Genomic DNA, 20,554 nt, shown 5'->3' with positions numbered 1-20,554 from the left:
AACCCTTCACCAACTTTCCACCATCCACTGGCTAAGGCTCAAAGCCCTCACCGCAGCCTGTAGGGCTCTCTGTGAACTAGCACTGGCTTTCTTTTCCAAGCTCTTTTCCTGTCACACTGAACGTTTTCAGCTCCTTCTGCCTTCAGACCTTTGCATATACTTACCCTCCCTCCTGGGCTTCCCTGGTGGCTCAGAAGGTAAAGCGCCTGCCTGTAATGCGGGAGACCGGGGCTCGATCCCTGGGTTCCTGGAGAAGGGAATGGCAACCCACTCCAGTATTCTTGCCTGGAGAATTCCATGGACAGAGGAGCCTGGCGGGCTACAGTCCATGGGGTTGAAAAGAGTCAGACATGACTGAGTGACTAACACTTACACTTACACTTTCCTCCTAGAACCCCCCTCCCTCAACCAATACCTCCTGGGTCTCAAGTGAGATGGCACGTACTACAGACATCTTCCCCATCCTCTCAAGGCCAGGCTGGTGACGCTCTGGGGGGCTCCATTAGCCCCTAACTTCCTCACCCAGGATACTCGGCACAGGATCCCAACCCCCTCTACTCACGTCTGTCTTCCCCTGGTTTATGTGCAGGCCTGGGCGTCCGAGCGCTCTGTGTCTCCACCCAGCGCCTGCCACTGCGGCTCCCCTCTACGTAACAGGCCCTCAAGTATCTCATCCGTGAACACAACTGGAAGGGAACTCAGCTCCCCTTTAACATGAACCTGGCGCAACACTGAAAAATCAGCCACGTGTTCCTCACCGGGTTCCAGCTCCAGGCCTTCCTCACGACTGTCTGGTTTACATCAATCACACGACTTCTCCAAGCCTCAGTTTCCTCACCCGTACAGTGGATCTATTCACTCCTACCTTCCCTTCCTTACGGAGATTATAGTGAGGCTCTGGTGAGAAGGAAGACAGTGTCGAGGACAAATAAGGAATGAGCAGCCATAGGGGCAGCAGCTGAAAGGAACACGTGAGGGCTCCAGGTGCAGACTTTGCTTAATTCCAGCTCTCCTTGTGCCGTTTTTGAAACATAGAAATACAGAATCACTACGCTGTATAACAGGAACCACGAGACTGCTGCAGGTCAATCATACTTCAAAAGCAAACTCATAAAAAAAAGAAGACATCAGGTTTGTGGTTATCAGAGGTGAGGCCTGGGGACAAGGGGAATTGGAAGAAGGCAGTCCAAAGGTACAAACTTTCAGGAACAAGATAAAGAAACACTAAGGACAGAATGTACAACATGATAAATATATTAAAACTGCTGTGTGTTAAACATGAAAGGGGTAAGAGAATAAATCCTGAGAGCTCTCATCACAAGATACATTTTTTCTATTTCTTTAATCTTTATATCTATATGAGATGATGGATGTTCACTGTAGTTACTGTGATAACCACTGCATGATGCATGTAAGTTAGATCGTTATGCTGTACATGTGTGTGTTCAGTTGCTTAGTCGTGTCCGACTCTCTGTAGCCCACCAGGCTCCTCTGTCCATGGGATTCTCCAGGCCAGAATATTGGAGTGACTTGCCATTCCCTTCTCCAGGAGACCTTCCTGACCCAGGGATCAAACTCTTGTCTCCCGACGCTCCTACACTGGCAGACAGATTTTCTTTTTTAACACCGAGCCACCTGTACACCTTCGATTTATACAGTGCTGTATGTCAATTATATCTCAATAAAACTGGAAGAAAACAAACCAAAAAAAAAATATCTTGCAAGTGTCAGCCCTGTTCTATAAAAGCCACATCTATAAAAGCCTATTCTCTTTGCCAGCTGTCCAAAAGTTAAACTGAAGGGAGAAACACCAAAGCTGGTGTCTGCTTTTGATGCCAGCAAAGAGAAGAGCGAGGCTTGTAGGCCTAATCCCCATCACTCGGCCAGCCAGACCCAGGCTAAAAAGCCTGATTAACAGCAGCATTTGTTCCCACAACTCGCTCTGCTCCAAGGAGTGGCCCTGACGGCACCTTCTCCTGTCTAGGCCGGCTGCTGCTGTCCCAAAGCCTCAAGGAAGACATTCTCCATGACCTCAGGGAAGGGAAGGAAAACTCGAGGAAGTCCTGACTCTCACATGATGAGGTTTTCAGGAGAGAAGCAAACTGTTCTGACAGTCCCATGACATCAAGAAGGAAGCCGTGAAAGAAAAATCTGGGAGGCAGCAGGAGAGCAGAACAAGTATGCTCGAGTCAGGGTGGGTCTGGGGGGAAAAAAGACAGCCCTGATCAATTAAGAGGCTTACCCCCGGCAATGACAAACCGTCACGTCTAAAACCAAATGCTCAAATATCACATGACGTCCCTTGTATGCAGAACCTAAAAAGAAATGATATAGATGAACTTAGAAAACAGAAAGAGACTCACAGATTTAGAAAATGAACTTATTGTTGCCACAGAGAAGGAATAGTTAGGGAGATTGGGATGGTCATGTACACGTGCTCTATTTAAAATGGATAACCAACAAGGACCTACTGTATGGCAAAGGGAACTCTGTTCAGTGTTATGTGGCAGCTTGGACGGGAGGGGACTTTGGGGGAGAATGGATACATGCATATATATGGCTAAGTCTTTCAGCTGTTCACCTGAAACTATCACAATATTGCTAATCAGCTATGAAGGTGAAAGTATTAGGCGCTCAGTGGTGTCCAATTCTTTTCAACCTCATGGACTGTAGCCTGCCAGGCTCCTCATGGAGAATTCCTTCCATGGCATTCTCCAGGCAAGAATACTGGAGTGGGTTGCCATTTCCTTCTCCAGATCTTCCCAACCCAGGGATTGAACCTGGTTTTCCTGCATTGCAGGCAGATTCTTTACCTTCTGAGCCACCAGGGAAGCCCCCAAAATTGTGTTAGTCATTCAGTCATGTCTGACTCTTTGAGACCCCATGGGACTGTAGCCCACCAGGCTCCTCTGTCCATGGGATTCTCCGGGCAAGAATACTGGAGTGGGTTGCCATTCCCTTCTCCAGGGGTTCTTCCCGATCCAGGGATCGAAACCAAGTCTCTTGCATTGCAGGCAGATTCTTTACTGTCTGAGTCACTAGGGCAATACCTCAACACAAAATAAAAAGTTCAAAAGAAAAAAAAAAGAATGCTAACCCTCAGAGAGGCATCCAAGGATAAACAGAATAACCCACAGATGGTTCCTGAGAATCCTGAGAAGGAATAAATGGAGTGGGACAATCTGAGACGCTTAGCCTACTTCCCTCCCGACAGAGAGATCTCTCGTCCCACCCCCGCCACGCCCCCTACCCCGCAGTCATCAGACCACGGGGCCACACGGCCAGGGCTCCCAGGCCCTGGGCTGCCAGCTCCTCCGCTGGGCTGCCCCATTTCTCAGGGTGTTCGCGCCAAGGTTGAACTTGCCCGCCATCCCCACCCTTGCCGCCCTCGGCTCACTCTCCCTTTCACACCACAGTCTACGAGGCGGACAGAACTTGTGTTCTCCCTGCGTCTCCTCTGTTGAGAGGGAGATGAACTTCCTCCCCTGCGCTGTTCCTCACAGGATGTTTTCCGAGCCTCTCACCATCTCAGTCATGTTTCTCTAGGCTGAAAACTGAGCATGTGGTGCTGAGATCCATCACCCACAGGAAAGCGGTTCATCCCTCTGCCCATCGAATATGGCAGGTCTTTTCCACATGCTGTGGAGGACGCGGAGCTCGAGGAGTTAAGTAATGTCCACAGCTGCTCAACCAGAATGTGATCTGAACTGAGGGCTGTAAGACTCTGAAGAGCACTGACATATATACACCACCATGAAGAAAACAGACAGCTAGTGGGAAGGTGCAGCTTAGCACAGGAGGCTCAGCTCTGTGCTCTGTGACGACCCAGAGGGGTGGGAGGAAGGTCCAAGAGGAAGGGGACAGATACACACATATAACTGAGTCACAGCGGAAACCAACACTACATTGTAAAGCAACTATATTCCAATAAAAATAAATATATGTTCACAGACAAATGCTAAATAAAGCTGCTACTTTTAATCTGTCGCTGCATGCTCATCCCCACTTATTCTCCGAGAGGTCGCACAGCTCATCAGGCACAGGGATGAGACCAGACCCCAGGAGTCCTGGCTCCCGGCCCAGGCCTGTTCTCACCTGCTGTTCCTCCTTCTGGATGGCCTACTTCCTTCTGTGTCGTTTCCTATGAGCGGCACGCCCTGGCTCTCAGAGCATGGCATGCTCTTCTCTGCCCAACTTGTCAGGAACAGGAAAATGACTGGACCCTCTGGGGTTGTTTTGCGGATAGACGTGGAAAAGAGGACAAGTATGGATCCAGAAAAGGGCGCCTGCGTCAACACGCAGGTGTTTATACCGGCTCATTAGCCTCTGAGAATGAGAGCAATCCCTGTCAGAAACTATTCCTAAAAGATGCTTTGTGTTCTTTAAACTCAATCAGAATTTTTTTACATGTATTTTATTTATTTTTAAATTCATTTATGTATTCTAATTGGAGGATAATTACATTACAGTATCATGCTGGGTTTTGCCATCTATCAACATGAATTGGTCACAGGCATACATGTATCCCCTCCATCCTGAATGCCCTCCCACACCCTTCTCCCCAAGAAATGTGTTTATATGAATAGCAAATTTTGTCCACAGCCCTGTCAAGAAACAATGCCATATGAATATTTTGTTTCTACATGGTCTATGCTTTCATCATTATTAAAAAAAAAAAAACAGGTAAATTACTCAATCTAATGTGTTGCCTAAATTTGGATTCTTGAAAGAATAATTGCCTTGTGACGGGTCCAGAGTAGCTTCTCAAAAACAACATGAGCTTAATGAATAAATAAAATGAACACATGAAATGAGCCCAGGAAGAAGCAAACAAATGAAAAAATACAGATGGAATAATAAAGAATAAGTTATCCAATGAGTTTCTTTCTTTTTCATAGAGGAATAAGTGAAAAAAATCAAAATTGACGGGCACCTCAATAAACAAAGGTCTCACTTTGGGGGGGACTCTCCCGAAGGTGGAAGCCATTTTTCTACTTCAGGTACCTCCTTCAGGACAGACTGACGCAGCTGACCAGTAACATTTCCCGTGGACTGACTTGGTCACCTTGAACTAAGAACTGAGAAGAAAAGATTGTTCCTATGTGACAATGCTCCCTATCCCTTAATCTCATCTTCCAACTTAATAATAATCTCTGGATTTCTAGGAAGGCTCACCTGCCATTCCCAGGCAAGTTTAGATTATAGTACCCACAGGAATCTAAGAGTTTAATCAAGTCCCAGGCAAGGGTAAGATAATGGGCAATCTGAGGAAGATAGTACCACATACACCTACCCTCGTGGGGCTTTCCTGGTGGCTCAGATGGTAAAGAATCCACCAGCAATGCAGGAGACCCAGGTTCAGTTCCTGGGTTAGGAAGATCCCCTGGAGAAGAGAATGGCAACCCACTCCAGTATTCTTTCCTGGAGAATTCAATCATGGACAGAGGAACTTGGTGGGCTATGGTCCATGGGGTCACAAAGAGTCAACACTTTCACAACCTACTCTCATACAAGTACTATGTTAAGTAGTAATACAGGAGGTATAAACCAAGCATCAGAGCCATGGGGACTTAGGCAGGAGATCAGAGGAAGAAAATCTTGGAGGCTGAGAGGAAGAGAAGGGGCATTCTGGACAAGTGCACTGGCCATGAAACTATGAAGACAGGATTTTCAAGGCTGGTAACTGGAGTGTGATCACAAATGGGGAAACTGTATCTGGGGTCAAACCCTGAGAGGCTGAAATGCCAAGGGAGGGAACTGGAACTTTTCAGTCTCAATAAATATGCCTAAACCACCTTTTAAAATCTGTATTATTTGGGAATATCAGAATTTCAAAAGATAAAAACAGTAGAGAGAAAGGAGCTGAGGAGATAGGCAGCTGAAAATTCATTTTAATCTTCACACTTAGACTGAAAACTCAAATCTAAAAAAAGGATGACAACCTACAAAAGGGATGACTTACTTTGACAACACACCGAGGAGCTCAGAGAGTATGAACATGGCCCATCAGACACGGCACAGAGCTGCTGTGAGAGCCAACAGCCACGGGCTCTCACTGATGACACAGCTTGGGAAGCCCCTGGAGTCGTGCCTCCAGTCAAAATGCCAGAGAGAAACTTCCTCTCCCCGGGCAACCGCAGCATCCACGAAAGGCCCGGATCTCAATTCTGAAAGAGGGGAAATCATATGCCCCCAAAGCTGTAATAGTGTACACAATCCTGGCCCTCAGAGAGCTTACATTCTGGAAAGGAAGATAGATGTGAACCAGCCCAGGAAGTCCTATGAGGCAGAAGAACAGGATGCTACAAAACTTTTAACCAGGGGGCATAACACAGTCTCGGGGCCCAGGGAAGGCTTCCTTGAAGAACTATGACTTCTGCCAACTGTAAACTCTCAAGGGATACCGAGATTGGAGATTCTAGCACTTTAATTAACCTAATCATTGCTTACATCCAAATCTGGCTGATGAGTGGCTCATTCCCAGATATCACTTAATACCTATTGAAGACCAGGACTTCCCTGGTGGTCCAGTGGCTAAGACTCTGTGCTTCCACTGCAAGGGGCGTGGGTCTGATCCCTGGTTGGGGAATTAAGATCCCACCTGCTATGTCGGGGGAGAAAACAACCCACTGAATCAAGTTCACAATGTCATGTGGCAGCCTGGATGGGAGCAAGGTTTGGGGGAGAATGGATGCATGTATATGTATGGCTGAATCCCTTCACTGTTTTCGGCCATGTGGTGATGTTAGTCGCTCAGTCGTGTCCAGCTCTTCGTGATCCCATGGACTGTAGCCCGCCAGGCTCCTCTGTCCATGAAATTTTCCAGATAAGAATATGGGAGTGGGTAGCCATTCCCTTCTCCAGGAGAATCTTTCCAACCCAGGGATCAGACCCCAGTCTCCCACATTGCAGGCAGATTCTTTACCGTGTGAGTCACCAGGGAAGCCCCCAAAACAAAATAAAAAGTTCGAAAGAGGAAAAAAAAAAAAAAGACCCAATGAGTAAAAGTAGACAGTTTGACCAGGACTGCATTGATTAAACACCATATTTAATGGGGCAGTGAGGCAGGGGAGAAAGATCTTCAGGGATGAAGTTCAGGAATCTGCATTTTATGAAATTTTCCCACATGATGTTTGGCCAGGTTTGGGAATCACAGCTTTAAAGGATTCCTTATATGTCAGAAATGACTGGTTACAGAGCACAACTGTCAAAGTTAAGCGTGTTCATTTGTATAGCAATTGTTTCCCAGCTGGAACAAAAGCAAACACAAAAATGAAGTAACAGCTGAACCATGGAGTCACAAGCACCTCTTTGTAGAGATGAGGAAGGCGAGATGCAGAGGGGTCAGAACACTTGCTTAGGGTCACATGGCTCCCTAATGTGAGTGCTGGGACACCCAGAGGGGACTTCCTTTCTCTTTCAGGACAGAGACAGTCTCAACCCTCAGAAGGATTTGCAAATGGGCTAATAAAGTGGGTTGAGTTGCCTTTCACAGCAGCCCTGAAACCAGCACTTGATAACTACAGCCATTACAGATGAATTCTACATTTAATTATTTTCCAGGTTTCAAATTCAGAGGAAGGGAGTGGAAGAATCAGCTGATTTATTAACCAGGCTGGAATTAAACCCAGAATCATAAAGTTAACTGAACTGTAGCCATCATCAGCTCACATTTTAAAAGAACTATTTAAACCCTCACTTTTGCTACAATCATGTACATTCTTGCTCAGCCTGGCAGTGAGGGACTCTCTCCAAATGTCCAAACTCAGGGGTTCCCAAACCTGGTTGTACATTAGCATCACGTGAAAAGCTTTAAAAAATACATCCATGCCCAGGTCTTTGCCTCCTATCCCTTCTCCATGCCACCCCATGCCAGTGATTCTGATTTAATTGGTCTGGGGTCATATCTTACCCTAGATGTTTTTTTAAAGCTGTCCAGGGGGTTATAATATCCAGCCAGTACTGAGACCACTGAACTCACTGGTCCTCTCCTCCTTCTGGCCTTGGCACAAAGTGAGGACCTTGGGTGACGCAAGCAAGATGCCCAGGGCACAAAATTCACAGTCAAGGTTGTGTGAGCACAGCACACTGTGCTGAAGCACCCTGAGAGTGAGGTCTCCCTCCTACTCAGGCACCCTGGGCACACAACTAAGGAGGCACCCACTGTCAGGGTATGGTAAGTGCAGCCCGTGTATTTGTGTGAGCCTGTCTCCATAGATTCTGTGCCCTGGGTACCTCACTGGCCTTGCTCCAGGCCCATACCTCCACAAATCCTTCTGGTCAGGCCATTAATTATCCCATCAAAGATACATCTACTGCCTCCTGTGTGTGAGGTCTTCCTTGTTCCGCTTCATCCTCTAAAGAGACTCTGGTTTTGAAATGGATACAGGTGAATAACGCCAACCACATGCATTAATCTTACCCCTTTGACATAAGAGGCTGCTGTGATGGAGTAGGAAGACACATTGGTTTTAAAGTCAAAAGACGCCTGGAAGGGGACTAATCCTTCATGAGTTCTTTGGCAGTTCTGCTACAGATGCTGGGTTTGTTACTTGGTCTGTGCTTTGTAGATAGTAAGGCCTACCTTACAGGGTTTCTGTGAGATGACATTAGGCTGTAAGTTAAATGGTCTGGGACATAGTAGGTGCTTCATAGACACCAGTTGACAATAAATCTTCAACATTTCATCAACTCTTATCACCTTTTTGAACTTTCACCCCTGGTGGTACAGTGGTAAAGAATCCACGTGCCAACGCAGGAGACTCAGGTTTGATCCCTTGGTCAGGAAGATCCCCTGGAGAAGGAAATCGCAACCCACTCCAGTATCCTTGTCTGGGAAATTCCATGGACAGAGGAGCCTGGTGGGCTACATGCTATGAGGTTGCAAAAAGAGTCAGACACAACTTAGCAACTAAACAAAAACAATAACATCACCTTTCTGTGCTACTTGAGGTTGGAGTGTTACTGCTGCTGCTTTTTCTGTTTTCCTCTTTAGACTGTCTCCTTCTTCTAACCTCCCACCGTATTCTAAAAAGGAGTCAAACTCCTGGTCTCAGCAAACACCTCCGCCCCAGAGGCCTTTGAGTAGATTAAAAAGAAATCTAAACTTGGGATTGGGGTTTGGCAGTAGAGAGGATGGGTAGGAGGATCCCATTTTTAAATTACCCAAAATTCTTCTATATCTTGTCGTCTCAGCCCTAGACCTCAGCTTGCAAAAATCAAAGCCAAGAGTCTGGCATCCTTGTCTCTGGCTCTACATTAACAGCCCTTCTCTAATTTTGCTTCTTCTAGAGCGGGGCAGAGAGGTGCTTTGGCATCCTCAAATCCTCAGTACCTAGTGTGGTGCCTGAACTCTCAACAGCTGCCTCCTTTATTGAATAAAGGGAACAAAAAAAGAGATAATAGGGACAAAAAAGGTTTGACAAGTTAGCATCTGTAGATGTGCTAACTCCCTGGTTAGCACATGTGGTCCTCCAAAGATGTCCACATTCTAATTCCTGAATTTGTGAATACAGCACATGGTGAAAGGGGCTATATGGACATGACTGAGGATACTGTGATGGATAAATTATCCTGGATTATGTATGTGAAGGTGAAGGTGAAGTCGCTTAAGTCGTGTCCGACTCTTTGCGACCCCGTGGACTGTAGCCTACCAGGTTTCTCCGTCCATGGGATTCTCAGGGCAAGATACTGGAGTGGGTTACCATTTCCTTCTCCAGGGGATTTTCCTGACCCAGGCATCGAACCCGGGTCTCCCTCATTGGAGGCAGACACTTTAACCTCTGAGCCACCAGGGAAGCCCATGCAGACCCAAGGTAATCACGAGGTCCTTAGGAGGAAGCAGGATGGTCTGAAGGAGACAGAAGAGACGTGAGGATGAAGACAGGTTGGAATGATGAGCTTTGAAGATGGAGGAAGGGGCCATGAGCCAAGGCAGGCAGGCAACCTCTAACAGCTGGAAAAGGAACCAAAACTGATCCTCCCTGAACGTGTCCAGCAGGACCTCAGCTCTGCCGACTCCTTTATCCTGTGAGACTCATTTTAGACTTCTGACCTCCAGAACTGTAAGATAAGAATGCTGTGTTGTTTCAAGTCACTAAGTTTGTGGTAATTTGCACAGCAGCAACGGAGAAGGCAATGGCACCCCACTCCAGTACTCTTGCCTGGAAAATCCCATGGACGGAGGAGCCTGGTAGGCTGCAGTCCATGGGGTTGCTAGGAGTCAGACACGACTGAGCGACTTCACTTTCACTTTTCACTTTCATGCATTGGAGAAGGAAATGGCAACCCACTCCAGTGTTCTTGCCTGGAGAATCCCAGGGACAGGGGAGCCTGGTGGGCTGCCGTCTCTGGGGTCGCACAGAGTCAGACACGACTGAAGCGACTTAGCAGCAGCAGCAATAGAAACGGACAGAGCCTGACAGTGTGCCTTATTCATCTCTGAACTCCCAGCTCGTTGCCTGGAACCCCGTTAACTAAATGCAGCCTCATAAGCAACACCAAGGGCTGACGCTCCTTGTGTACAGCCAATCAGTTGCCAGCAGGTTCGGCTGATTGAATCTCTGCGCTCCGTCCAATTCAACCTTTTCTCTCTTTTCCTCTCTCATTTAGAAACAGCATGGGCATGAACTGAACATGGCTCCTTTAATTCTTGGTTCATCCTCTCTCCTGGCTATCATACACAGTCCAGCTAGACTCATATTCCAAAGTCCTACTTTGAGGATGCCATACTCAACTTAAGAACCCTACCTAGTTCTTCAATAGAATTTGTACCCTACTGTTGTGTGAAAATTATATAAATCTTAATTATGTTAATTGGCTCATCGCATTTTTCAGGCCTACTATTATATACCTTTCCACTTTTCTGTCTATTCATTCTATTGTTTTTTTATTCTATTGTTTTTTAAGAATTTGATATTGAAACTCCAAGTAAAAATCTTAATTTATCTACCCCCCCAAAATTGTAACACATAGTGAAATTACATGTAACTTTGTTCTGTATTTTCCAAGTTGCCTGTAAATGAGTTATCATACTGTCATAATTTAGAAAACAAAAAATAAAGAAAAAAAGAATTTTAAGCAAAGGAATTAAATCTTCACAATATAGATTAAAAGGTGACAACAAACAAACAGATGCAGCTCTTTGGAAAACAAAAACAAAAACACCTTCCCTAGCTCTTCCCTGACTACCAAAAAGTAAAAAAAAGTGAAAGTGTTAGTTGTTCAGTCATGTCCAATTCTTTGCAACCCCATGGACTGTAGCCTGTCAGGCTCCTCTGTCCATGGGATTCTCCAGGCAAGAAGACTGGAGTAGGTGAGGATCTTCCTGACCCAGGGATCAAACTCAGGTCCCCCGCATTACAGGCAGACTCTTTACCACCCAAGCCGCCAGGGAAGCCCTGATAGCAGAGTGAGCCCAAATTCCTTGTACTGATGTCTTTATCCTCCCAATCTTCCTATCCAGTCTTATTTTCCATGGAGCCTTTCCTACGCTGTGAATTCCAGCCAGACCAATATCAGCTGTGTACAATCATCATCAGGTATGTGTTATTCTCCTCCTCTGTCCATGGGGATTCTCCAGGCCAGAATATGGAGTGGGGAGCCTATCCCTTCTCTAGGGGAACTTCCCAACCCAGGAATCACCTGGAATATCTTTTCCTTATATCTCCACACACCCAAACCTTACCCATCACTCAAGTCCCAGCTAAAATGACACCTCGTCCATGAAGCTGCCCCTGTAGCCCCCTGTCCCCCCACAAATATGCCTTCCATAAGCTGGCCATAATTGCCTCTTTCACTGACCCCTCACAGCTCTTCTCCGTACGTCTCTCATCTGAAGTACGAAAGAGCACAGGCTCTAGAGTCAGGCAGACCTGGGTACAAGGTGACACTCTTGTGCAAGTTACTTGGCTTCCCTGAGTCTCAGGCTTTTCATATGCAAAATGGGCATCATACCTTTCTCACTAGGTCGTTGAGAAGATTTAAGCTCACATATAAGCACCTGACGCACTGAGTATTCAATAGTTACATAAACATTACAGAAACTTATATACATTACACGCCAAATTCCTTCTCCTTTGGACCATGCAGCAGAGCGGCTGGTGGGATATTAGTTCCCCAACTAGAGAGGAAACCCGGGCCCACAGCAGTGAGCGTGGGGAATTCTCCCAATTCCCATTTCTAGATTCTTTAAGGAGAGGGTTTATTAAAATATCCACTTCATTTTTGTAGACACACAGTACCTTGCATGCAGTGTTTTTTTTTTTAAACAGATTTTTAATATTAAGCCACCGATGTGTTGGGAGCATCTACTCAGGCTTCCTGTTCTGTGTATAGTGAGGATGGCCTCATTTTTCTCCATTTCAGAGAGAAGGGGAGAAGTACACTGGCTTACCTTCTGATCATCAGTGTTACAGAATTCTTAAGAGGGAAACTTTCTAAGATCTACTCTCATTAGTTAATGCCTCTCCACTACTGTTCATTCCAACCAACAATAAAAAATATTGTTTTCATAAGCATAAGTTATACATTCCTATTTTAATGTCACTGTGTTTGTTCTAGCTCAGAGAACAGCTGTTATTCCAAAGCTAGTGGGACAAAGTTCACTTTTACTCCATCACGTCTAGAAATCCCACACTGGACACGATCCTTCATTCCTTAGCTGGGTATGCAGTGGAGTCACCTTCCTTTTAAAGGCATTCCTTAAACCACTTTTATGCCAGATGAGAAACCTGGCCCTTTATTTCTCAATCCAGTTGGCAGCATCATGAAAAGCAAAGAACAAGAGATTTAAAGTCATAAGGTCTGCTTTGAAATTGAGTCACCCACTTACTACCTTGGTGACCAAAACATACCACATACCTGAGTCTCCGTTTCCTCCTTTCTAAAATTGAGACTAACCACTGCCCACCTCCCTTGCTGAAATCACTACAGGGGTGAATGACATCACATGTGGGAAGACAGTTTGTGCATTGAAAACTGCTGTACAGCCACAGTTATCCAGTCACCTTCTAACACAGCGTGAGCTCCAGACAGACACCCCTAAGACTGGATAGGAAAAAATATTCATGGAGCACTTGAGAAGAAATGAAGGGTGCTTTCGCTTCACCTGCCTGCAGAGAGTCCCTGACACACAGCAGAGAGGTAGTATAATTGTAGATGCCAAATAACCACAGGCAAATTCCCCTCACAGGATTCTCAAAGAATATCTGACTTGGTATCTACACAGCGTTCTGAGATGAGAGTCCCGAATGAAAGCTGCTATTCAGTGTAATTACCATGTAATTAGTCACCACCATCTCTACCTAGGCATCGAGCCAGACTTTACATATAAGAATATCCCTGAATCTTCAAAACCCAACCATCCTTTAAGGTAGTCGTTGTAATCCAGAAAGATCTTCACTGTGATTGAGAAGGTATGAGAAATAACCCACCATATCTAAGATAGCACTTGGCAGTAATTAGCACTTAATGTTAATTAGTGCATAACACTTTTTAAAGGGCAGCAGCCATTCCAATTTTGGTCTACTTTCCCTCATACTCTCATCCCTTATTTCCCAGGACAGGCTGACTCAGACTCAGTAGAATGCCTCACTGAAGGGTAAAAGCCCTAATGAGCAAATCTCATGAAAAATTCAGCTGGTCTTTTGGAGAAAAACAGCTGGAGCTGACCTTAAGAATTCCACTAATTTCCCCCTACCACACAGCCTAAAAATAGCCAAAGAGCATTTCTAGCTAGTGATGGCCTTTCCTTTAAAGGACATAATATGCAAAAAGGCATGCTGGGGTCACTAGCCCAAACCATGCAGTCCCCATGATAAATCCTTGGCCAAATGTTCCTATGAGAATCTGCCTTCACAAGGTCAACACTGGAATTTCATTGTGAAGGCTCCCTCTACCAAAGCCTCCTCCCCAAGCACCACTGGGTCTAGACAAAGATGTACATTAACAGCCACTGTGCAGCCACAAGAACTTCCATTCTTGGTTCTCACTTTCCAAATCTGCCAAGTGAAATGCTAGACTCTGATGTCCAAGGTCTCCTTCTGGTGTAAGGCTCCTTGGGCGGTTCATTCAACACCTCCATGTTGCTTAAAATTCAGACCCCTCAGTGTTGCCCGGGCCCCTCCAGATCTGCCTCCTGTCTTCCTCTCCATTTTCCCCAAATCATACCCTGATGTTCCTTAAATTTACCTCTAACACTTCTATGCCTTTAGAACACAGAGCTCCCTCTGCCTGTAACACCCTTTCTCAGCTTCTTAGACTCCTACTCATCTTTCAAAGGCTTCCCAGATGGCTCAGGTGGTAAAGAATCTGCCTGCAGTGCTGGAAACCGGGTTTGATGCCTGGGTCAGGAAGATCTCCTGGAGAAGGGAATGGCAACCCACTCCAGTATTCTTGCCTAGAGAATTCCATGGACAGAGGAGCCTGGCAGGCTATAGTCCACGGAATGGCAGAGTCAGACACAACTGAGCAACTAACACACACACACACACACACCTTTCAAGCCACAGTCCAGGTATCACCTCCTCTAAGAAGGCTGCCCCTTCCTCACAGTTGGGTTAGAGTCTTCTCCTCTGTCTTCTCACAGGACTCTGTAGTATACAGAAACTCCCTGCTCATTTATCAGTTTCCCTTATGAGGAGCCTGGGTGTCTGAAGGTAGAGACATCATTTTCCTCTCTCGTTCCACCACCTGACCGAGTACCTACCACTTGATATTTTCTGGTACTAGATCCAATTCCACCAAAGTACCACTTGTGTTTTAAGTTGCTATTCCAAAGAACCAGAAAGTGAATTTTTTTTTAAAGGAATGTTTTCTCTACTCAAAAAGCAAGAAAGAAAACTATCTCCAAGCTTTTGCCTTATTAGGAAAAATACATATATATAGCTGTTTGTAATTGTGACATAATCTTTGTGGAGTTGAAAAATATACACTACATTTGTTTCTGGGAAACCTCTCTCTAAACTCACTGAACCACAGTTTTTTAAAAAGGAGATTCAAATTTAGAAATGATGTCCGACTTGGTGGGTTTTGGTTTTTTGAATTTTTTTTTTAACCAAGAGAAGGAAAAAAATTTCCAAAAGAGATAAATTATACACTAAGCTTTCTGAAAATTTTCTTCTTGGTCCTGTAAAATCAGATGATAGGCAACAAGAAATCATGTGATTTCATATAGGAAAGCAAAATGCCTTATATTTAGCACTAGTATTATTGAAAGTTATGTATGTGTGCTATAAAAGATAAAAGCTAAATTAATGCAACTAATAGGTAGGACTTGGGCTTGATGGAAAAGTTGAAGAAATAGACATTTTATCTTCCTTCAATACATTCTCCCACCTTTACATGCATTGCCTCTATACCATAAGCCAAATCAGTAAAGCAGGCAGTGTCACCGTGGGTTTTTTAATTCATTTATTTATAATTGGAGGATAATTGCTTTACAATGTTGTGTTGGTTTCTGCCAAAGCAGGCAGTGTCCCTGTGGATTTTTTAATTCATTTATTTACAATTGGAGGATAGTTGCTTTATAATGTTTGTTGGTTTCTGCCAAAGCAGGCAGTGTCACCGTGGATTTTTTAATTCATTTATTTGCAATTGGAGGATAGTTGCTTTATAATGTTTGTTGGTTTCTGCCATACATCAACATGAATCAGCCATAGGTATACACGTGTCCCCTCCCCTTGTCATCTCTGTTTTATAGACGAGGAAACTGAAGTTCCTGGAGGTTAAGCGACTTGCTTAAACCCATCCTGCCTCTAAACTACAGAGCTGGAATATGAGCCCAGGTCTGCCTGGCTCCAAAGTGCTATCTGACACACCAGAAAGAGAGTTATGGCGGAAGAACCAGCGAGGCACACAGGTACCCTGTGACAGAACGCAAAGGTACAAAGACGAGCTGGGGGTTCCCTCAAACTCCCATGCACCTGAGACACCGAGCTTTGCAGTACCGAATGCTGTTACAACTTGATGTGTATGCAACTAGTGATGAAGGGAGTTTTATTCTTTCTGTGATCCAATGATCAACATCCATAAACAAACTCAAGTGTGGACCACTGGCAGAGACTATGATGATCCAGCAGCAGCAGCAAGTCTGTTTTTCTTAAAACTTCCTGAACAAAAATATTTGCACCAATCCAGAAAAGAGCTTTATAGTGGTAAAGAATCTGCCTGCCAATGTAGAAGACACATAAGATGCAGGTTTGATCCCTGAACCGGGAAGATCCCCTGTAGGAGGAAATGACAAGCTGCTCCAGTATTCTTGCCTGGGAAATCCCGTGGAAAGAAGAGCCTGGTGAGCTACCGTCCATGGGGTTGCAGAGAGTCAGACACGACTGAGTAACTGAACACGCATGCCCAGTGTTAGACAGTCCCTGAAATACCCTTCAAAGGTAGGCAAAAATGATCACTGACACTTCATTAATTCAGGGGCAGCCTGGAGGAAGAGACAAAGATGAATTTTGGTTCTGCCACTAATGACTAAAACCCTTGGTGGTTTCACGTACCTCTCTGGCTGACCTCACCTATCAAATGAGGCATTTGGTTTCTGATCTTATCTTCCATTTAAATAATTTAATTTTCTCATGACCATAAAATCAAGTGATCAGAATGAATTCCATTATCAGTGCCAAGCTATCTGAGGAAGAAAGAGATGTAGAGAAAGATTTTGGAGGAAAAAAACACCATCCTGCTGCCTAACGCAAAATGTTTTTTTGAAAAAGAAAATCCATCTTTCATAAGATACAGTTATATATTGAGGGAGAGAATGATAATTAGGAAAATAAGGTATAAAAACTGACAAAAGTTGTCCTTCCCCTCTCTCTGTCTCCCTCCTCCTTTCCTGTCTCACTGGCAGGGTCTCCTGTTCCAGGCGGGCAAGGCAGTAAGGATTCAACTATCAAGTGTGAGACCTGGTTCCCATCGTCAAAGAGATTCTGGCTCCCGGCAATAGTAACAGCTCCTATTTGTACAAGGTTGGGGGTTTACACTATTCTCTGGCATATTTGCTCTTCACAGCACTCCTGGGAGGTAGGGAGTAAGAAGTGTCATCATAATCCTTTTATGGATGTGAAAACGAGGTTCAGCAAGGTCAAGGGGCTTGTCCAAGATCACAAAGCTGCCGAAGTAACAGAGCAGGACAGGGAACGCATGCGCAGAGGAGGAACAGGCCTGCAGACCAGAGTGCAGTTGCGTCAACCGTGTAATGAGTGGGGCGGTGAAGAGATCGGGGCAGGAACTGGGAAGAGGGGAAACGAGAGTGGAGCTTTGACTGTGGGGTGAACCCGAGACAGTTCACAGCCTACACTCACGGAAGTCCATGCAGAAGACAGCACAGCACTACTTTAGAGGGGTGGAGTACAGAAAAACAAAAGGATGTCTATATTTATGTGCACACAGAAGCCTGCTGTCTTTCATTTAAAAAGTGGACTTTCTTTAGTTACCATCAGTAATCAGCATGTGCACTCTGGGTATTTTTCTCAGGAGCAGAAATGAGTGGCTCTGAGCCTCTTGCCTGGGCACTTGCTGCGGGTACCAGGGAACGGGCCAGGTGGCATTAAGGACATGGAATCTCCACCCACTGAGCCAGGGTGAAAATCCCTGACCTTGGCACTCTTGATCATTACTGAAACTACCTGAGCTCACTGACCTCCTCAGTCAGGTATTCTTCTCTGTCAGAGAAGCAAGTCACATGCTTGCACCTTCCGCCTACCTTCCCAAACTGCATTCACTGCTACGGAGCCTCAGGAATGTAATTAATAAGCAACCCGGACCTACTCCTGAAGTGGGAAGGAAGAGGAGGCGAGTGTCTGGGAGAGATTTCAAGGTGATGATAGAACCTCAAAATTACCTAAGAGCGCAATAAAACAGGCCCAGGCTCTGTATATCACAGTTGGATTTAAGCCAAAAAAAAAGGAATTGGGGCGTTTGTGGATTCAGGCTAAGAGTCCTTGAGAGGAGGGACTTTAGACACAGAAGAATGAGATTAAAGTTAAACCACAGACCTCTTGAGGAATTTAGGTGACAAGAATTCTATGGTTTACTCTTTGCAGAATTATAGATCTTATTTGTTAACTAGTGAGACTTGAGTCAACTCTCCAGAATTCCGATTCCAATTTCATTTCATCAGGTAACATTTCAAACAATACCTATTTCATCAAGGGTGCTGAGATGAAATTCACACAATATAGGGGAGTAAGCAATCCCCCGTGGTCCCCAACCCCAAGCAACTGGCAAGAAGTCAGGATGGGATGGAGGCAGGGACTATATGATGATGGTACCCAGTAAGTGGTTTTGGAGTTTAGACTTGAAAGCGACTCTTTCCAATCAGGGAGAATATAAACCTTCTCTTCCATCACAGGTGAGCCCAGTATTATTTGCAGAGTGGATACAATGACCAAGGGAAAACAGAGCTCCAAGCTAGAGAGCAGAACCAGTTCTAGCACCTTTCTGGTGTCTTGAGGAACTATCAGAAGGCACCAGAGCCTTCCACAGATACCCGCCAGCGGAGACCTGAAGACCTGTCTGCCCTTGAGCAAGTGCTGAACAATGACTAAGCTTAGTGAAGAGGAACAAGAATAGACACACAAGTACTAGATCTACCTACCCACCCACCTATCAATGTCTAAAATGCAGTGTGGGTGTATATATATATATATATTTTCAAATATATATATTTGAATATAACAGTATTTATATACATAAGTATATGCAATATATATATATATTTACTTCTCAATCATTTGTAACCAATTTATGAAATCCTGAGAACCCTTCATCTATTCTTCTATAAAGAAAACTGTTGCTAAGTGACTGTAAAATCAAGATTCTGATGTCCAGGTGAAGGATAAAATCAGGCACCTCTCTCCCATAAAACAATGTCCTAACAAGGCTTATTTTGGTTCAGATGTAGTTGGGGTTCTTGTTTTTGAGGAGATGAGCAGTATAATATGTGATGTTGTATAATATGATGTATAATATGTGATGTTGTATAATATGATGTATAATATGTGATGTTGTATAATATGATGTATGTGATGTTGTATAATATGATGTATAATATGTGATGTTGTATAATATGATGTATAATATGTGATGTTGTATAATATAATACGCTGCTGTCACTGTGAAGACCCACAATGTTAGAACACTTACATAACCTACCTCACTGAATCCTCAGCAACACTGTAAGGAAAGCAGTGTTACCATTCCCATATTACAGAAGAGGGACTGGGCTCGAAGGAGTGAAGGAACTTCACCCCTGTCCATCTTCTTAAATATTGGTTCATACACAGATATGAGCATACGTGTGTATTTTATAGATAACAGTTACCTTCTGCAACTTTCTAAAAGAATTTCCAGTTTTCATTTCAAAACGTACAAACATATGGGTCAGGTAACACTTATAAAATCTCGTTATTCTTATTTTTTTCTGAGTGGAGGTAAGTCTTAAACGGTCAAGCTATAATGGAAAGCTGAAAATTGAGGTAAATCAATCTTATCCATAACTTTGATTACAGAAAAAGATGGGCACTCATTTTATAAATCTTTAATCAACAAAGGTTGAAGAATAAATACCTCCTAAGGACATCTGTGTGAAAGACTTACCAGGTACATCACACTTGAGAGAGAGGCTCTGATTGTGGAAAAACCAAATGTACTAGAAAAAGAAAACTGTCATGGGAATTAAGGTCAATCTCTCTCACACTGCTGATGTGCCCAGGCTATGTGATGTTGTGCAACTCACTCAACCTTCTGGGTCTTTGTTCTCATTGGCAAAATAAGGGCACTTAAAAAGATGATCTTTCTTTTCCAAAGAGAGATCTCATAGATCCAACAATAAAACGCTCTGATTCATACTGGTGAAAGAGCAAAATTCAGACGCCAGCAGAATTTGGCTACGATGGACCATGGCCCCATAACTCACAAGCACACTTTTCATCTCAAAGCCCAGAACAATGCCATCCCAATCTGGCAGGAGCAAGTTAACGGGGTCATTCAGTAGTGCTCAAGCTCCTCTAAAGAGTAAGCTATTTTGCAGCCAAATTAAATAGCCCTTATTCTTGACAGCTAATAGCAAACTAGGCAAAATTAGTTATCATTAACTAATAATAACTATAAGAACATCAAAGACTTACATAGCACTGACCATATGACAGCACTGTTCTAAACACTTTTTAAATTGTTTTAATTGGAGGATAATTGCTTTACAAGGTTGTGTTGGTTTTTGCTGTACGATAATGCCAGTCATAATTGTATGTATATCCCCTTCCTCCTGAACCTCCCGCCCCCTTCCTATCCCATCCCTCTAGGTCATCACAGAGCATCAGCTGGGTTCCCCGTGTTATACGGCAGCGTCCCACCAGCTCTCTACTTTACACATGGTAGTGTGTATAAGTCAACACTACTTTCTCAGTTCATCCCACCCTCTCCTTCCCCCGCTGTGGCTATGAGTCCATTCTCTATGTCCGTGTGTCCATTCCTTCCCTGCAAATAGGTTCATCAGTACTGTTTTTCTAGATTCCATATACATGCGTTAACAGAAACACTTCATATTATT

At 44.4% G+C, this 20,554-nt stretch overlaps 1 protein-coding gene across 7 annotated transcripts in view; it reads right to left on the bottom strand.

Annotated features, from left to right (window-relative positions):
• SYTL2 (synaptotagmin-like 2) overlaps positions 1–20,554 on the bottom strand; it is a 123,159-nt gene that overhangs the window by 73,377 nt on the left and 29,228 nt on the right. The window contains exon 2 of one of the 7 annotated variants that reach the window (XM_010853177.1): positions 2,243–2,315. The exons of the other annotated variants lie outside the window; for them this stretch is intronic. The gene's annotated coding sequence lies outside the window, so the exon portion shown is untranslated. The remainder of the gene's footprint in view (positions 1–2,242; positions 2,316–20,554) is intronic. 7 annotated transcript variants of the gene reach the window in all.

Source organism: Bison bison, unplaced genomic scaffold (genome assembly GCF_000754665.1).
Source record: "Bison bison bison isolate TAMUID 2011002044 unplaced genomic scaffold, Bison_UMD1.0 scf7180017864324, whole genome shotgun sequence".
In the NCBI taxonomy this organism is placed as follows: Eukaryota; Metazoa; Chordata; class Mammalia; order Artiodactyla; family Bovidae; genus Bison; species Bison bison.
Note: the sequence above shows the minus strand (reverse complement) of the source record. Positions and strands in the feature narration are given on the sequence as shown.